This window comes from Xiphophorus hellerii, chromosome 18 (genome assembly GCF_003331165.1).
Source record: "Xiphophorus hellerii strain 12219 chromosome 18, Xiphophorus_hellerii-4.1, whole genome shotgun sequence".
Taxonomy (NCBI): domain Eukaryota; kingdom Metazoa; phylum Chordata; class Actinopteri; order Cyprinodontiformes; family Poeciliidae; genus Xiphophorus; species Xiphophorus hellerii.
In genome coordinates, this window is record NC_045689.1 from 5,329,468 (window position 1) to 5,346,378 (window position 16,911).

The window sequence follows — 16,911 nt, forward strand, 5'->3', positions numbered from 1 at the left end:
GTGGGACACATCCTGGACTCGGACCAGTGTCTGTGTGGGTGAACCTGTGGGGTGGACCAGTGTGATGTCCGACGCCGGCGCCGCGCTCCAACGTCCTGTCCAAGATGGATGCCGCCCGTCAGCATCCAACAGCAGTAAAACGGGAATCTCCAAACAAACTTGGATTAATTCAATGTTTCTGTCAGATCCTGGCTTCCTAAAGCAGCAGATCCTGAATATCTTCAACAAACTGCTGATGTCTCTTCGTCTCCTGATGATCCTCCAGGAAAACATTTACTTCCTGCCAATCAAAAGCTGAGAAAAGTGGCGGACTGGAGCAGCTTGAGGAGCGAGGAGGCAGATTTTGATTCTAACTGCCCGACGGTGATGAGTGGGAGGTTCAGAGATGTTCTGTCAGAATCATTTTGGTAACTTCAGTTTGTTTCAGTGGCTTTTTAAGTATTTAAAAGAGAAACATTAATATCTACATGTTTTGTGATTAACTTAAAACAGAAATAAGCAACTGGTACCAGATTTTATTTAAATTTAAATGAAATACAGTAGCAGCTCTTCATGTTATGATGCTAATTCCAGGAAATTTGTGGACTTTAATTAATTTACTAATTCAAGTCCACAAACGGTTCTGTCAAGATTTCCATGACAGAACCATTACACTCATACATGAGGGAAATTTAGTTTGTTTTCACACCTTTCCATCCAGTAGATTCGGTTTGTTTGGAACCAAAGTTGTAATATTTGTTCAGCCGCTGTGGTTTTCTTTCTCTCTGCTCTGAGTCAAACCAAAACCTTTGAAAAACCTGTTCACCTCCTCGCCTGTGGGGGCGCTGCACCAACAGCCACTGAAAGAAAAACCTCTGAAGAAAACACTGGCAACTTCCTTCATCAAAGGGAAACAAAACTGGAAGAGTCAGATTTTATCGGTTAGAGGATTTCTCTTTAGTCTTTGGCTAAAAACCACAAGTCATTTCTACTGCTAGCGCTAGGCTAATGCGTTTGTTTTGTTTGAATTTACCCAGAATGCACTGTGCTGTAGTCCACGTCCTCCTTTTGGAGCGGTCTCTGGCCCACTTGGCGTTCACATACACATTCGGAGTTCACTTCAACTGAATCCAGATTGAGGTTTGTAGGCGGACCAGAGTTAGCTTAGCATTCACACCTCACCAGCCGAACCAGACGTTCTAAGCAAACGGACTGGAGTTGGATCAAAGTGTACTAAATGACTGGTGTGAATGCAACATTACAGAGACCAAAACGTGAGTGATCTGTGGCGCGCCATTTACTTCAGCATGTTCTGATTAGGCTCATCAAGCATCCAATCAGGATTCAGACCCCACCATGCAGCCTGCGACTCCAGCAGCATTCAGTCATTCAGTCATCTAATCCCACAGTGGAAGAAAGGACTTTACTAAAGCTGCACAGTGTATAGACTCTGTTTTAGGATTTCAAATCATTGCATCATCATTGCATACCACATTATTATTACATACTGCGACCGGTACACCAGCTTTACATTTTGATTGGATGGACTCTGTAATGCATACAGCGGTAAAACCTGCTGACCAAACATGTTGACACTCAGATTGAGTTGCTAGGTAACGGGCTGGAACTCTACTGGGGTTGCTTGGTAACACGGCAGTGTCTGCTGATTTTTAAAACGGCTCATTTTCCAGTCACTAAAAAAACATGAACTTAAAAAAAAATGCCTGTCTTTTTTAAGCTCTTGGTCTTTTTTAGAAGCAGCAGAAGCCCAAATGGAAGTACAAAAACATTCAAAATGTAAATCTTTCCATTATAAAGCAACATCTTCCAAATGTTTTGTTACATTGGAAGTATTTTTGATGAGGCATCAACGCAGCCACCTGCTCTTTAGAAATAGGTCCCTTTTAAAACGATAGACAGAATCAACTGCCAGTAAAATGTTTTTCTCAATTAATGCACTTCAGGTTTTGAACAAAATGCAGCAGCTGGAAAAACCAAAGCAGCAGAAACTGGTTTTCTGTCTAAGTCAGGAAATTATTTAAACTTTTACTGCTTGATTTTAAGAGTTTTAATCACATTGCAGCACCTTGATTTGGCCCTTTGTTTATAGCTCCAATCTTCAGCCAGATCTATAGACAGATCTATAAAACCGTTGCACATCCCTGTCTATCTAGATGTGTGGACATCCACACATCTAGATAGACAGGGATTTTTATCACAGCCCTAAAAACTAATTTATTCTCACCGAGTTAATATGCAGGTTGAAAAAAAAATCTACTAAATATTTTAGTCTGAGGATTTGAATCAAATGAGGAGTTAATTTTAATCTGACATGAAGTCAAATCTGCCTGTTAAGAGAGGTTTGAAAATAAATTGCTACATTATGAACTCGGAGTCGTGGATTCCCTGTTCTTCTAACCTGCGGTGCACTTGGAGCTGATCCAGCATGAACCTGCCCACACAAGAGCCCTCCAACACTGCTGCAGCACCTCGGATCACAGGATGACAGATAGCTCCGACAGGCGGAGGAGTGGAGTGTGGGAACGGAGAGGAGATTACTGCAGAGAGAAAATTAAGAGTGAACCAAAAGGAAGAGATGTTAGAGGATAACGACAGAAAAGAGGACAAAATAGGAGGTAAAAGATGAAAAAGAAATAGAAATCAGAAGAAAACAATACAGAAGTATGAATGACATAAAACTAATATGGTCAACAATGAATGCTGCTCTGTAGACATCAGTGACCAAAGAAATATATTTGTTTTTATTTAATATTGTAATATAATTTTATGTAACTTTTATTTCATAAAAATATTTTTTTACATATTTGTTGAAACTGTCACCATGTCGAGGGAGTATGACATAAAATCTCCCAGTGCCAACTAGGAAATAAAATAAAACAAAAGAAGAAGAGGAGCCAGGAAACGGGCCTTAGCGCTCTGCTACTATGCAGCTAGCACAACCTATGTATATTTTTGTTTTATTTGTTTTCTGTCACGTAGTCCACATTCCATACCGGTAGGTGGCGGTAATGCCTGCGTAACGGTTTTTTACCAACCGCCAATAAAAATCAAGAAGAACCTAGTAGCATAGTTTGTTATGAATGCTAGGCTAGTTAGCATAGCCACCGATGGCGGCGGATAAATGAGTTTCCTCAGTAAGTTGTTTCTCCGCCATTATGACGTTTAGCAGTGAGTACATCTCACTAATTATACTAGCAGAAAAATTATAATGATAATCTGCCAATGAAACCAGAACTTTTCATCAATATTAAGAAATTATTAATTTAAAACAAGCTCCTATTTTGCTGAAAACGTACTTATAAGTTGTTTTTGTCGTATATCAAGAAATTTGCACTAGAAACTAGACCAAAAACACTATGTAGGACTTTGTATTTTTGTGAAACTAGACTAAATAATTTGGTTAGTCACAGTATTTCAATAATATTAACACATTTCTTTGCCGTTTAAGTGGTAAAAAATGAAAAAAACATAGAAAAACAGTTGAACTGAATGAAACCAGAAAAAAGCAAGATAAAAGGATGACTGAGTAAAGCTGAATAGATGAGAATGACAACAAAGAAAATGAAAACATACTTCCAGTGATAGAACCTGCAGCTAAACAAGATGCCGGCTGTGAGCTGGCCTCCAGAGGTTTCACGCCCCCTGTAGCCCTGAAGACAAACCACAGAGCCGCCGCTGAACCCGGAGCCAAAACAAACCTCTGGAGATTAAATTTATCCAAGCAAATCTTCAGCAGCGATCAGAGGAAACTGCAAATCAAATGGAGACAGCATCCAGCTGCTGAGCAACCAGCAGTTTGCTCTAGTTCCTATAATTAATGAGTATGAGAGTTTAAAACTGACACAGGTGGACTAATTTACTTACATATTTGAGGTATAAATACTGAGGAGGGTTTGTGATGTTTAAAAGACTAAAAATCTGGAGGCTTCATTGTGGGGCTGGATTGGATTTATAATTCATCCACTAATAATTAATTGTGTTTGCAAGTGTTAAGCAGGCATAGCCGCTGTTTTCCATTACAGGGAACCATTAAGTAATGATGAATACCTTTTTTTATTTTGAATAAATTAAGACACCTGTTTTCAATCTATACTCACTAAATAAAACATTTCAGCAGGAGCCCAAAAGGAATGAACTGGCGTAAACATAATTTGTTACGGACGCAGAACAACGGCGGCAGTTTGTGGGAATTACTCACCATACAAGGAGCTGGCACATCTTGAACAGCAGAGTGGAAACGTCATGAGTGGATTGGTGATCATTTACTGTCATGTTTGGTGTTTTCAGGTGCCAAATAAAGGCAGGGAGGCACTAATGAACCAAAGAAGGTTTGATGAAGAAGACTGACTGACAGAGATGACAGGAAGAGACCAGAAGAAGAATCCAGCAAATAGAACGATGGGGGAAAACAGGTGAACCGAATCAGAGGGAATATGGAACAGCTGCAGCAGGCAAGCGCAGGAAAATGGAGAAAAGAGGCTAAAGCTGCTTATGAACACTTCACAGCCTAAATAAGATACTCTACTAGGAGACAAAGTTACATTATTTGCACTATAATTTGACTTTTTCATTTGAAAAAGATGAAAATCCAGAAAGTTTACTCAAGTAAGAGTACAAATAATTTATAATAAAATTACTCAAGTGAAAGTAAAAAGTACAGTGTACTAAAAATACTCCTAAAAGTAAATTTTTTTTCAAAAAAAGTTACTCAAGTAAATGTGAGTAAATGTAACTAGTTACTACCTAATTCTGGGTGTTAATGTCGAGGTTATCGGCTTCCTTCGTCTTGCTACGATCTCGTACTGATACTGTCGGCTCTGAATAACTTTAAAATCCATCCATTGACGGTGGCGGACATTATACTGCCGTAAACAGAGCTCTGCCGGGCGGCATCGTCTTCGGAGCGCTTTGGGATCGTAAACCGTTCACACAGAAATTGAATTATGTCACATTTGACTAGTAGCATTGGATGTTTTAGCCTACTTAATGTTGTTAGCGGGGTTTATTTATCTATCTGGACGTAATCAGTCCTGAGTGTGGTTTATGAAACTAGAGAAAAATATGTGGTCAAACAGTATTTCAATAATATTAATACATTGTTCAATTCAAAATGTAATTAAAATTAATACATTGTTTAAATGTATTCAAAAATTCATATTTAGGTCAGAATAAAAGGGTTTATGGAGCTTAGAAAATGTCTCACTTTCTTTTTAATGCATCAAAAGTCCAGATTTTTTAATGTAGTAACGATTAAAAATATCTTTTTGCAAAAAGGTGAAGATTGTTTTATGCTTTATGTTAATCTTGTTACTGTTTCCAGTGTAAATCTATGGAAAATCAGAAAAAAAAATCTAAAATAATTGACATATTTGTTTGGTACTGCAGTGATCAAGACAAAAAATAATAATCTCTACATAAATATATCATTATTTCACTGGGAATAAAACAGATTACAGGACATTTCACTGAGAGTTCAGCGAAATGTTTATAAAAGTGGAGGAAGGAAGCTGGAGAATGGAAAGACTCAAACATCAGCAGAAACGGTTTGCAGTTCCTCTGGTTATGTAACATAGTAATGGCACAGAAAGCAGAGAGAGATTATTTACAGAGCGCCCAGGTGTGTATGTGTGCGTGCGTGTGTGTTGACATGTGATGTTGATGGTAGCAGAGTGGGATTTGATGGCGGAGGAGCCGCTCAGACGCTTCTCGGCAGGCGGTCGTTGCAGCTCCACCATTATCGCCTCATAAATGATGCAGCGTTGCTGCAGCGGCTCCTCGCCTGCATGTCTGCTGCGCATCATGAGGAGCGCTGCCGGGGTTCACACAGGCGCACAAATCCTCAGAAATTATTCAGTCACAATTAGTTTGGAAATAGCTTAATTTCTGCATAAAGTCCTGGAAAACGCTTCATGTTCAGTCTAACGCTTGATTAAAAGAGTAAATTTGAAAATGTTATTTATTGTTGGACCAGATATTTTCAGACACCTAATAAAAAGAAAACAATTTTTCTCACTGACTGAAGTTAAATCGGATTAAAAGTTTCTTGTTTTAGGTCAGTCAGAATCACCAAAATCATTTCTGATAAAAATTTTAAAGAAAAACTTTCTTTTCTATAACGGCGTATTAGAGCCATTGTGCATTAGACAAAAAGGAGAAAATTTCTGCCAAAAAAAGACGATATTTTTAAATTAAACTGAGAAATTTTCTAGAAAAAACGTACAAATTTCTATAAATTCAGTTAATTTCTAGAATAAACTTACAAGTTTAAAAGTAGAAAAGTTTTAACTTTTTAAACTCAGAAATGTCCATATTTGTTTTGAAAATTAATTTGTTAATCAAAGAAAAAAGAAGAAATTTGCATATTTTTCAGATTTTTTATTTAATTAATCGCGGTTTTTTTTACACAATATTTAAAATATATTAAAAGATGCAAATAAGCAAATAATTCAATTACTTTTTTGAATAAGAAAACAAAAACAATATGGTCTTAAATGCAATAATGATTGGTCATTTGCATCTGAAGCTGAAAAATACTGTTTACTAATCTGTTAATTATTTTTTGATTAATAATTGGTTAGCTAAAGGTGCTTAATGGTAGATTTATTTTTTTATTTTTGCAGAATCTAAACCAAGTGAAGCTTAAACTGAAACTTGAGGAGTTCTGGGTGAAACATATTTACAGAAAGATATGTTTTTTCATCGTAAATGCAAAATATGTGTATTTGGACAGTTTTGTCACAATTACTGTTCAGTAAATGCCAATTTTTTGAGTCTGTATTCTCCAGTTAATGATTAATCAACTACTTAGTTGCCGATTATTTCAGTAATTGATTAATCACGATTGATTCGATTAATTGTTTCAGCCCTAATACCGAAATTCTGAAAAAGCACAAATTCTCCATTCCGCCACTATTTCCACAAAGCTCCACTAAAAGTTTTATTAGATCATCTGTGGTACAACTTTCATCTCTAAACTTTTACATTTCAATAACACAGCGTCCAGCAGTCAAAAGATGAGATCAGGGTCACAGCAACCCACCTTTCCCTTTCTCAGGAAGGCAGCCTGTAGCGATGGCACAAATTCTGAGGGAAATGAAACCAGAAAAAAGGCTTTCTTCACTTAAACATGACTTCAGCAGATGCATCGCACCACCTGACCCTCAAAGACAACGTCATGTTTCAACCAAACCACTCAATAAGTCTTGGCAGTAAACACAAACAGAAATTTCTTAAAGATAGAAACAAATAAAAAAAAAAAAAACAGCAAGCAGGTGCGTGAGGAAGGTCAAACACACACCAATCCCTCTGCAGAGAAACGCCTCAGGGTTGGCTGAGTCTGCTCCCCACAAAGTCGCTCTCACCAAAACATCATCGGTTCAGGAGAAACAATAAAGTTGATAGTGAACTATTAAAAGGCAGCCTTTCCTCTCCATCTGAAAGATCACGGCAAAATAAAAAGTGTCACAACTTCAAAAAGAAGTTCTGTACATGTTAAAATGATCCTGATGTGGATCATTGCTTTCTGTCCAATGGGAGCAATGATCGCCACCAACGTGGCCTTGTTGACGGAGTCCGATTGTAAAAAAGCACAATGTGAAATCACATTCGATTCAAATAATCAGGTCATTATCAGGACTCGGCACATTAAAGAGAAAACCAACCAAACCCTTTGAGCAACCTGTTCTCCTCCTGGCCTGTGGGGGCGCTGCAGCAAGAACCACTGAAGGAAACGACACAAAAACCTCTGAAGGTTTTTTATTTACGTAGCACATTTTCAGTAACAAGGCAGTTCAAAGTGCTTTACATGAATTAGAAGGAAACACAAACCAAAGGAAAGAGCAAAAGAAGAAAAAATATAAAACTATATATTAGTTCCCCATGTTTAAGAATAAGTAGTCAGTAATTTATAAACTAGTAGGGGTTTTCTCAGGATTCCTGTTCTGATAATGTGGATCTAAGATAGTGAGGCGAGTTCCTCTGGATTCTAAGTTTGTTCTAATTCCTTTTCTGGGTTGTAAGATAATTATAGATACTCCATAATTTATCATTTATAAGCTAGAAGGAGTTTCCTGGAAAAACTAATGGGAGTTTCTCTACATAATAATAAAGAAGACACTGACCACAGCTTCTTTCTTCATGAAATCTAGACAATAATGGAGTGGCGTCAGATTTTAGTGGTTGGAGGATTTGCCTTTTGATAAAAACCATGAGACATTTCTCCCGCTAGCGCTAGGCTAATGCATTTGTTTTGGTTGTATTTACCCAGAATGCCCTGCCATCGAGTCCACTTCCTGCTTTTGGAGCGGTCTCTGGAGTTATGATCTCTGCTTTAGGACAAACTCCAGATCTGATGATCCAGAAGATAATCCATTCTGATGTTTTTAGATGCTGTAAAACTTCCTCATTTCCGTCCTGGAGGCTTTTATTTATCTGTTCATCACAAAACCGCAGCGAGGCACACGCTGGAAACCATCCTCCAGATTCCTGTTGCTCTTTATTTTCTGAGGTTTTCACCAAACAAATGGAGCGATCTCGCTGCAGGACTCCCACATTAGCAAAAGGCAACTATCTGTCCTTCAGGAAAAGAGCCAATCCCCCCGGTGAGGTTAAGATACTGCGACGCTGCTCCTCTCAGAAAGACAGCCATCCACATCATTTCTGTAACTAAGGAGCCACAGAGGAAGAAACGCTGTGCTAATGTCCCCAGAGATCAATCAAGACCAGAGACGAGGAAGAGGACAAAACAGTGAGCAGAATAAACCCACAGAGAATCACTGTCACTTTGATATGTTGTTTTTTTATTATTAGTTTGATGTGTTTGATGTGGCATAAAATGAAAAATCCCTGTGGAGAAAATAAACCTTTCAGGTTGGATGAATGTGTTTAGAAAAACAGAAACTGGGACCAGTGTTTTCTAACACACCTGAACCAAATGGTTGAATCCTCAGCAGACTCTGGTTGATGATAATATTATTTGATTTGTGTGGATTAAAGCAGAAAAAACATCTAAAACTTACAGAACTGGAGTTTGACGCCCATATTGTGTATGGCAGGCCGTTTTAACATAAAATCAGTTTACATTCCAGGTATCTGAAATTGGTTTAAGATTAGTCATATTTGTTAACTAAGATATCTTCAATTACACTCTGACTAGAATAAATAATGTCAAATTTACTATTAAGTTACATAAAGTGTTCAATTCAAGATATCTACAATTAATTACTATCTGAAACACGTTTCAGATAAACAATTAAACTATGACTAGTCAAAAAGTCAAATTACTGCAAAAAAACCCCCAAATCTTCTGGTTTCTAGCGCAAATATCTTAGTAAACCTGAAATAAGACAAAACTCACTTAGAAGTAACTTTTCAGCAAGAAATAGACGCTTGTTTTAAGTCAATAATTCCTTAATAATGATGAAAAATTGCTAATTCTATTGGCAGATTATTTTACTTATAACATGGGAAAATGTCTTGCTATAAATTAAATAATCCGCCAGTGGAACTTGAACTTTTCCGTCAATATTATGGAATAATTGACTTAAAACAAGCTCCTATTTCTTGCTGAAAAGTTACTTGTAAGTTAGTTTTGTCTCATTTCAGGAGTACTAAAATATTTGCAAAAAAAACTTAAAACAAAATTACTTGGTAGGATTTTGTGTTTTTGAGATATTTCAGGTTTTGTTATGACTTGTCATAATTTCAATTAACATATCTTAGATGTAAATTTAGATGTATAGATTCAACAAGGGTAAATTAAATAACAGATATTTTGAAAGCAAGTGATGACTAAATTAGAGAAATCTGGAACTGTAATTTTGACCAGTCAAAATTCATTTTAATGCATCTCCAAATAAATTAGAGATGTATTTAATTAGACGGCTTTTCTGTTTCAGATTTACTTAATTAACATTTTAACCAAACATGCCCGATTTATGTAGCATGTCAAAATTTTAAACAATAAAAAAGATTTTTGAAAATGCACCATTTTCAGCAGTTAATATAGGTTGACACTGTAACTTTTAGCTTTTCAAAGCCTTTCTTATGTTCATGAGGTTTTCAAAAAATAATTAATTACGAAATTATTTGCCGATTTTTGAAGCCGTCTTCAAGGTCACAAAATTTTGCATTCCCCTTAAATCCTAGACTGCAGGACTCTTTCCACATTGTGGGATTTTCTAACAATTTTGTTTGCAAAACAAATTCTTCAGGCAACTGTTTGGACAGCTCAATGGGGCTTAACAAACTGGGCTTAATTCTCAGTTCAGATATCTAAAAATATAATTTTGAATCGTCATAATTAGTAGTTGTGACAATTTTTTTAACCCAGTGAAGTCATAGAAGATATTTTGAGATAAATAATCGCAATTCAATTCTCCCGACGTCCATCATGGCGCCTCAACGTGATTAAGTGACGTAGATGCAAACGAAATAGAGGCCCCTTCAAAATAAGAGCATAAATATATAACTACTTGAACTTAACAGTGGACAGCCAAAAACGTTGTTGAACAAATTGTGGCAGGAAGAGGTGGAGGCTGCACCTGCTGGCAGGGTGATTGCAAGCGGGCCAATAGCGCCAGAGGGCGCTCAGTATAAAAGTAGAGGTGAGCTCCAGTCTGACGTTGTTTGCTGTTGACACACCACGCTTCCGTGTTGAGCTGTCTGTGCGCTGAGTACAGGTGAGGTTGACTACCTGCGTATTTACAGCTGCTTATATATCGTAGTCATGTAGAGCCTTTTATCAGCAGGAACGGACGGGCGTATTTACCTCCACATTGATTGTGGGTGAGGTGGTTCCTGCAGAAACAGTGCCAACATTTGAGCGTTCCCATTTGGGTGCAAGTGTGGAGAGCTTGCTAATTGGTAGGTGGAATGAGTGACAAATCTTGTTTTTTATTCCTTTATTTTAAATTGTTTTATTATTTAGGAATCTCGACTGTCACACAACGCTGCTGCTTTGCCTGCACCAAGTCACTGCTTACTTAGCGGTTGCGAGAGGGAGACCGGCTGCCTGGGACACGCCCCCCACCCCCTCTTCCGAAATTGAAACAAGGAGCGGCTGATCGCATTCATTTCGGATTGGATTGGACTGGGTTGCTCATTTTGCTGTGCCGTCGAGCACAGGGATTTTATGCGTTTATTTTGACATTTTTATTTCTTTTATTGCCTGTATTTTTAACCAATTGTCTTTTCTTATTTTTATTTTCTAGACTACCGGTGGTGCGCTCGGGCCCTGGATGCGGCGTCCCTTTTTGGTGTGACTGTAGTGATCAATACCAATAGGTGGAGGGAATTACAAGGAGTGAGTGACTTCACGGGTGTTTGTTTTGATTTCTTTGCTTTGGAGCCTACCGTCCAGGACCTGGCTGTATCCACCGGTAAGCCCATTCGGATTTGTTTTGTGAATTTTCTTTTTGTTCAGATACAGGTATTTTTTTACTCTGTCATAATAAATTATTATTGTCTTGAGGCCTGTCTCGCTTTTTTGCAAAACCGGACCTGTGTCCCTTTAATAATTCCTGGGTGAAAACCCCGGGTGGCGTTGTTGGCAACAAACGACATTGTATTGTCCAAATCACGGAGCGCCACAAAATGAAATTTTTACAAAAACATTAGCGATTTATTATTTATGTGGGAAACCTCAGGGGAAGCTAACTGCGCGAAACGTTTTCAAAGTTAGCAAAATATGCTAGCAAAGACGAAAATTAGCTACGCTAGCTATAAACAGTTTCTTTTAAACCCCTCCAAGGGAGTCTTTTGTGGGCTCTAGTGTCCCTTATAGGAAAGTAGGCTGACAGGAAGGGGGAAAGACATGCGGCAAATATTGTCGGGTCCGGGAGTCGAACCCGCGGCGGCCGCGTAGAGGACTCAAGGCCTCCACGGCACGCCCTATAAACACTTTTAAGAGGCTAACCTAACTGAATCACGTGGAAAAGGAAGTCAAGCAACAGATAAGATGTAAATTAGAGTTGATAAATGTTACATAACCGCTCTCTGCTCTGTCATAGCTACCAGGCAGGCGCTTTAAGGGGATGTGGGTTTGCCTGAGCTTTTCCCCAGTGTCATATTTAAATCTGGGAGTGTGAGGAGGGGGCAGCGATGAAAGAGCTAACCAGAAACCCCCAAAGGTATCAACACAGGTTAAAGGAAGCAGAAAACATGGGGACTTTCTCTTTTACAGCAGATGGGCAGAGGAGATAATGGAGGAGAGACAGGGAAGAGGGGATGTAATAAATAATCCAACAGACGATATATAAAGTAGAGCAGTAATTGGATATGGCTCATAAAACAATAAATATGTTGAGGAGGCAAGCATCAATCTGCAAACAGTGAATCCAGAGCATCGTGTTGTTGAAGGACAAAGAAACTGACATAAAGAGGAAACATCAGACATCCCAGCAGAGCAGAAAGAATCGAGTCTGATCAGGACTTTAACAGCAAAACACACTGCATCTGCTGCTGGGGAAGCCCCCAACAGCAGAAACAGCCCAGGGAAGCCCCGCTGCAGCTTCTGCGAACAGGAGGATCCCCTCTAAAGCATGCTGCTGCAGCCGCAGACTCCTCATTGAAACTACAGTCACACTTCATGCAGCTTGTTCCTCCCTGCAGCCCTGCACCACGAACCAAAACACACCTCAGAGCTGCCGATTCAGCGAAATGCGTCGCTTTTAAAGTGTGACATGAGATGCAGTGAACAGCACTGAGTGAAAGTGGATTATTTTGTGTAAAATATAATAACATGAAAATATAAATAACATGAGGGAAAATGGCAGTTTTATGGAGCTGTTCGGATGGGAAGTCTGAGCAGATCCACTGGAACACAAAGGAGGTTGCTGATGGCAAAGATGCTAAATACATCAAATCAGAGGGAGGATTTATCTTCAAAATTTTTTTTTTTTTTTTTTATGCCAACCTTTCCTCCAAGAGGCGCATCAATGAAATCTGAGGTTTACTCCAATCAGGAAGCAGCTCCGCCGAAACCATCCGGGATGCTGCGTGTTTTCACCAAACTTACTGTGATTTTTGTTTTTATATCAGACTGGCTGAGTTTATCTCCTTCCCGAGCAGAACCCAGAGTTTGGTTCTGATCCTCGGACACCGCTCTCCCGCTCCGTGCACCGACCTCCTCAGGGAGCAGAGCGCAAATTAAACCGGATATAAGCACCACAAAGCGAGCAAAACACACACAAAAAAAACAACAGCAACCTTAAAGGTTTCACTCCCGCTCCTTAAAGTTCGTAAACGGCGGGACAAGGTTGCGCTCGGAGCGCAAAACCCCCAACAAACAACCGCTGATGTTTCATTGTGATCCATCCCAGATCAACGTAGCAGCAGCAGCAACACTCCCGAGGAGCAGAGCAGCTCCACATGGCCCAGAATCAGCAGCCAGGGATGCCCGCATGGAGTGCGCACAACAAAAACGCGCACCTGTACCCAACCAAAAAAAAACAAAAAACAATGCGCAAAAAGGAGAAGCTTCTTACCGTGTGATCTAGAGCCAGTCCGCAGCCGAAGCAGTGAGCATGTTGGAGTGAAAGAGATGAAGAGGGGAAAGTGTCCTCCGCTGCTCGACTCGCTCCCAGCAGCAAACACACACACACACACGCACACTCAGAGCGCGCAGGCGGGCGGGGTGAGGAGGAGCGCGGCTGTTCTCGGGGACGCGGATGGTTGAGGAGTCAGGAGAGGAGAAGGGAGGATTAAGAGTAGATGGAGGTCAGCAGTGCTGCAAAAACTGGGTATGCATTTATGCACGCACAAAGGCGCCAGCTAGAGGGGGCGCCACAAAATTTGTCAGAATAGTTATTTATAGTTGGCATTTTCTATATTTAACTGAAATTTAGGAAACATCTCAGAGTTCCAAAATATGAAATTCACAGGTTAAATGTTTAATTCCCAACTAAATGTTTAAATATATAGATTTCTAGCTAAATATGTAGCTGTTAGCTAAATATTTAGGTAGCAACCAAATATTTATTTGTCATGCTAAATGTTTAGCTTAAAATGAAATATATAGTTTAAAAATTAAATGTTTAGTTTGGAAAATAAATATTTAATTTAAACTAAATATCTTGTTAGCCTTTGTCTGTTTCTACATATTTAGTAAGCAAGCTAAGTATGACATCGTGTCTCTGTCTCTGTAAGAAGCTCCTGCTCTTTCCGACCCTCTGATTTCAGGAAGTAATCACAACAATGGTCCTCATTATGCCGTTTGCTTACATTTTTTCTTAGGAACTTTGAACTGAAAAGTTAGTTTGTAGGATGAGCTGAGAAGATGCGCAGTTCCATCTGGTGTTTCCTAATTGCTGCTGGCTAGTCTGAAGGAGCCGAGTTTGGGAGGACTGCTGTGTGAGGAAACACTTTTGATGAGGGAATAACATTATAACATGATGTAAAATAGCAAAAATAGCTCCCTTTAATATCCAAACATGGATTTCATCATGTTTGGCGCCGTCTGTGGTAACCCGATGACTGAATCCTGAGTGGAGACCAGAGCAGAGGGTCCATCAGTCAGAGCTTCCAGCAGAACCAATTACTTAAGGCCTGCACCACATTTCAGCCTGCTGCTGACCGAGCAGCCTGCAAACAGTCGATCAGCAGCGCTAAATCCTCCAGAGTCCATCAGGGTTTACACACAGCTCTCTCCACAAATCCACTCCTTCCTTTGCTTATTTCTGTAATGATGCTCCACAGGGAGGTTAGGATGACACGCTTCTACAGTGGGGCACATTTCCTTGGGTTTATTTCATGTCTTTTTAAGAAAAATGTTGAGATTATGAATGATTCCACCTCAAAACGTTTTTATTTTCACAAAGCTGTGACACAGGATGCATTTTAATTCTTCAGCTTCTTCTCTGTAAATCTTGAGAAAGGTTTTCTCTACAGGTTTGTTTTGAAATTTAAGCTTAGCTTGACACATTTCATGACATCCTGATAAGAAAAACTACAAAAAAAAGATGGAAATAAAACAAGACATAAAAAATATAACATTACAGAAAAGGATCAAGAAATCCCTTAAATTGATCTTTTCCAGCAGCCAATGCACAGCGGTAAAACCAGCTGACCAAACATGTTGGAATTCAGATTGGGTTGCTAAGTGATGGGCTGGGCTAATCTGACTAATCTGTGGAAAGATTTATCTGAACCACCTTCTCCCTGAGCTACTACTGCCGTCTGATCAAAGCAACGTTCCCAACAAAAACCAGCCAATCAGAGCCATGAGGCGGGTCTTAGTGCTGTCAATCAAGCTCACATACATGCTGCTAACTCTGCTGATGGTGGAGAAACAACTTACCGCTACAGGAAAACCGTTCATAAACTAGCATGATCACTAGTTAACATTTGCTAACTCTCTGCTACAGTTCTCAAAATTTTCACAGATTATCTGTCTCATACCAAACTGTTGCTATGCAACAGTTTTAACAAATATATAAACATTTATTCTTTATAAAAGTTACAAACTGCAGCTTTAATGTTTTCTGGCGTCTGGAAAATTTGCTGTTTTAAAAACTAACGGAATGTAACGTCACAGATCAGCAGGCACTGCCCGTCACCTAGTAACCCTAGCCCCGTTACCTAGCAACAAAGTTTCAACAAATATGTAGAACAATTTTCTTTTCTTTTTTTCTTCTTCTTTTTTTATTTACAAAGTTACATATTATAGCTGTAACTTATTCCCAAAAAAACAGATGGGTATTTTTTTAAGTCCTTGGGTTGTTTTTAGAAATATTGGAAATGCAAATTAAAATCCTAAAATGTGAATTTTGCGTAAAACGTCCTGTTTACTATCATCTGGTCAGCAGTCGTTGGCGACACTAGATGCAGACTCAATTTAAAATAAAAATTGGGATTTTTAAGTTGTGGAAGTCTGGACTTTTTAAAGAAGCAACTAAAGACATTTTTATAGCAACAGACTTTTAAGTAGGCTGCCACTTTTTATGTCCATTTTATATTCCTGATTTTATGTTTGTGTCCTTATGAAGCACTATATGATTTTAATGTCTGTTATAGATCAATTTTACTGACTTATTTATTTTCAGAAACCCATAAAGCCAGAATGAGCCCTCAGGTTGACCTCATAAACACAGTGCAGGTGGAGAGCCGCTGACCTCTGGGGTCAAGCAGAAACACATCCATGACAAACAGGTCTCACTTCACCACAGTCAGAACTGAGTGGATTAAATTACACCACAATCACGCTGAGTTTTCTCACCACGGATCAATGATGTGCTGCAACGCCCAAAATGTGAACGCTAGGATGACATTTATGGAAATGAGCAGCAGAGAAAGCTTCTTCTCTATAAATAACACGGCTGTTTGTGTCTTATGACAGGAAGTGAGCACACAACAGCTTGTATTCCTACACATATTAAAAACTGCCCCCAAAATATCATTTTAGAAGATAAAAGTCACCAATAATGGGTTTTCCTTGTTAAATGTTTTTCCTAGCTTATCCTATGCAGAAACTGAACAATATTTTGTTTATTCTCAGTAATAAAAACAGAATGTTGGTCAAAAACACTTCCTGTATTTAACCAAGTTTTAATAAAACAATTAATAGCAGATTTGGGCGCACCAAGCTGGACGTCAGAGCGCAGGTCAATGAGTAGATGTCGTCCTCGTTACCTCGTTACAGAAAGAAACCAGATGATGTTACATCTCACAATTGTATAAGAAGATTTTTATTTAAATTTTATAGAATAGATAATAAAAATTCTGATGTGGTTCAAACTGAAACAGGAGTACCTCAAGGTTCGACCTTGGACCCCTTATTATTTAGTTTATATATAAATGATTTACCAGCTGTTTGCCCTTCTGATGCTTCATGTCAGCTACATGCAGAAGATGCAGTAATGTATTCATGTGAAACATGAATAAATAGCTGCCAACATTAATGGTGCCAGTTTGTCA

The 16,911-nt window shown here is 38.8% G+C and overlaps 1 protein-coding gene across 3 annotated transcripts in view; it reads right to left on the minus strand.

Annotated features, from left to right (window-relative positions):
- Window positions 1–13,615, minus strand: part of LOC116737641 (sodium/calcium exchanger 2-like) — a 108,777-nt gene extending 95,162 nt beyond the window's left edge. For 2 of the 3 annotated variants that reach the window (XM_032590946.1, XM_032590944.1), the window contains exon 1: window positions 13,485–13,615. The gene's annotated coding sequence lies outside the window, so the exon portion shown is untranslated. Of the gene's footprint in view, window positions 1–2,398; window positions 2,538–13,484 lie in introns of all 3 variants that reach the window. The other variant, XM_032590945.1, reaches the window with a different exon arrangement.
- Window positions 13,616–16,911: the final 3,296 nt, after the last annotated feature.